A 3,377-nucleotide genomic window follows, 5' to 3' on the forward strand; every position below is an offset into this window, starting at 1 on the left:
TTTTAAGGAGGGTGGAATGTAATACTGCGTTTAATATTCAATTTGGTGGGTGCCTTACATACTTTTGTATATGCGTTTCATAATTCGTTTGCGTTGGTTGGTAGAGAGCGTAAACTTCGAGACGAAGTTCTTTTAAGGAGGGTAGACTGTAATACCCGGTATTTTAATATGATATTATATTAGGTCGAGTTACAGTGGGTCGTGTAGTGTATTTGTGACTCGGGTAACTATGTGACTCGGGTTTTAATTAATCTAACTAGGCCAGGCCCGTATCGTCTTAATAGCACCTATCCTATATGTATAACTCATCTAACCAAACCCTAATCTCCCTATCACCATATTCACTTTAACCATGAGAAAAGAGAGAAAAGAGAGAAGAGGGAGTCGTGTGTGAAGGGAGCCGCGTGAGGCATTGCGAGGCGATTTCTCAGCCTATTCTCATCCTATTTCGTAAGTAGACTATCCTATTACCTTTTTATTCAATTATTAGCATAATTATAGTAGTATTGGAATAATTTTTGTAACCCTAGAAATTGGTTTGAGGGTTTTGATTATAAATTGTATGAGATAAATGAATAGAATAGTTACAGCAATTCACAGATTCGTTGTTCTGTGTTATTTGAGTGTTTTACCTGTCTTAAATTCGTGGGATGCAAAAAGTTAAAGAAGAGACTCATGTTTATTCCAAGCCTAGTTTATGCCTGTGAAAATTGGTAGCATTTCACCGTGTAGTTTTTCCTGAATAAATTATTTGTGAACGTCTATCTAAAAAGTCCGCGAATCAGTAGAGGCTAAACGATTACTTCTAAAACATAATTTAGATATTGAATTGGTGCTGGGTCTTTTTCATATATTTAATTTAAAGAGTTTAGATGAGTTAGGCGTTGGTTTTACTTAAAAATCTTTTGTCAAACTCGTTTTATGAGTCTATACTTTTTATGCGACGGTTTCTGTCAGTTTTTGGAAATCAGTCTGAAACCCCTTGATAAGTCTGGAATTTGAGAAAAACACGTTAGATATAATTTGTAGCTAAGACTCATGGAGTTCCAATTCAGTTGGCCTTGCATCAATTCGAATTTTCTGGAATTAGTTATTCATTTTATACCGAGTCTGCCATGTGCAGGAAAGTCAGGAAAAATCGTGTTTGTTCTTTAAATTGATATTTCTATTAAGTGATGATGAGTCTAGGTTATGTGCATGATTAATTGACTGAGTAGGTGGTAATTATACATAATTATGTTATGTAGGTGATGGATATGTGAAGGATCATAAGTGATTGCTTGTGTGTGCTTGGATTTGCTGGCACTTTGAGGTAGGGAAATACACTTGACTTATTATCGTTGATGTTGAATTGTGTTAACTTGTTTGTGTTTCATATGACCAAACTGTGAACGTTGACTTGATTCGTGGTTGTTGATTTATGTTATGATTCATATACTGGAAGGTGATTGACTGAATTGACCGTATTGAGTATGTTATCACAACATTTGGTAACCGACATGATTTATGATTGATCAGTTCAATGATATATATATATTGCGTTGCATTAATTTCTTTTGAGCATTCATATGCATTGGAGATGGAGGATGTTGTGGTGATGTGGTGTGGTGAAGATGATGTTGTGATAAGGCCCAGGCGGATTCTGCAGGACTTGCCCTGGTGTCCTCAGCTGCGAGCTGGCAGATCGGCTACGGTCGATATATAGTCTACCGGGGATCGGTATGGCTGGGTGTTCCGGGTTATGAGTTGTGATGAGATGTGGTGGTGATGGAGGAGCATGCATATCATACATACTTGTTGCATTGTATTCCCTACTCAACCTCGTGGTTGACCCTGTGTATTCGTGAACACCTGTGACGATCCAAATATTGGGGAGCAGTCTTGACAGGTTTATGAGACAGGATGGGAGCTTGATGGGCGTGAGACACTGGATCAGAAGACTTAGTAGCTAGATCATCATTTAGAAGACTTTCACTTTCATTCATGTTAGTTCTTTGTAATTTGAAAAAAAAAAGGTTTTGTAATAATTAAGTTAAAGTAATTATATAATTTGCCTTGGAGTTTAATTTGTTATTCACTACCTCGGGAAACCGAGATGGTAACAGTCCGGTTTATTAGGGAATGTCTTGCTAGAGGCTCCTTCATAAATCGGGGTGTTACACACAAGGACTAATGAACAAGGACAAATAGTTTACACAACAGTCACAAGCACTAATGAACAAGGACAAATGGTTCACACAACGAGTCTCATGGACTAATGAATAAGGACAAATGGTTTACACAACGAGTCACAAAGACAAATGGTTAACATAACGAGTTACAAGGACTTATGGACAAGGACAAGTGGTTCACACAACGAGTCACAAGGACTAATGAACAAGGACAAATGGTTTACACAACGAGTCACAAGGATTAATGAACAAGGACAAATGGTTCACACAACGAGTCGCAAGGACTAATGAACAAGGAAAAATGGTTCACACAAGAAGTCACAATAACAAGGACAAATGGTTTACACAACAAGTCACAAGGACTAATAAACATGGACAAATGATTCACACAACGAGTCACAAGGACTAATGAACAAGGAAAAATGGTTCACAAAACAAGTCATAATAACAAGGACAAATGGTTTATATAACGAGTCACATGGATTAATGAACAAGGACAAATAGTTTACACAACGAGTCACAATGACAAATGGTTAACATAAGGAGTTACAAGGACTAATAAACAAGGACAAATAGTTCACACAACGAGTCACAAGGACTAATGAACAAGGACTAATAGTTTACACAAATGATCCACAAGGACTAATGAACAAGGACAAATGGTTCACACAACGAGTCACAAGGACTAATGAAGAAGGACAAAAAGTTTACACAACTAGTCACAAGGACTAATGAACAAGGACAAATGGTTCAAACAATGAGTCATAAGGACTAATGAACAAGGACAAATGGTTCACACAACGAGTCACATGGACAAATGGTTAACATAACGAGTTACAAAGACTATTGGACAACGACAAATGGTTCACAAAACGAGTCACAAGGACTAATGAACAAGGACAAATGGTTCACACAACGAGTCACAAGAAATAATGAACAAGGAAAAATGGTTCACACAACAAGTCACAATAACAAGGACAAATAGTTCACACAACGAGTCACAAGGACTAATGAACAAGGACTAATAGTTTACACAATGAGTCTAATAAACAAGGTCAAATGGTTCACACAACAAGTCACAAGAACTAATGAACAAGGAAAAATGGTTCACACAACAAGTCACAATAACAAGGACAAATGGTTCACACAACGAGTCAGAAGGACTAATGAACAAGGACAAAGAGTTTACACAACGAGTCACAAGGA

The 3,377-nt window shown here is 37.2% G+C and overlaps 1 long non-coding RNA gene across 1 annotated transcript; it reads left to right on the forward strand.

The window, feature by feature from the left end:
* Positions 1-366: 366 nt before the first annotated feature.
* Positions 367-2,049, forward strand: LOC141615039 (uncharacterized). The gene is made up of 3 exons (XR_012529570.1): positions 367-450; positions 1,248-1,312; positions 1,880-2,049. It is a non-coding gene; the product is annotated as an uncharacterized LOC141615039 (long non-coding RNA).
* Positions 2,050-3,377: the final 1,328 nt, after the last annotated feature.

This window comes from Silene latifolia, chromosome 11 (assembly GCF_048544455.1).
Source record: "Silene latifolia isolate original U9 population chromosome 11, ASM4854445v1, whole genome shotgun sequence".
Classification (NCBI taxonomy): domain Eukaryota; kingdom Viridiplantae; phylum Streptophyta; class Magnoliopsida; order Caryophyllales; family Caryophyllaceae; genus Silene; species Silene latifolia.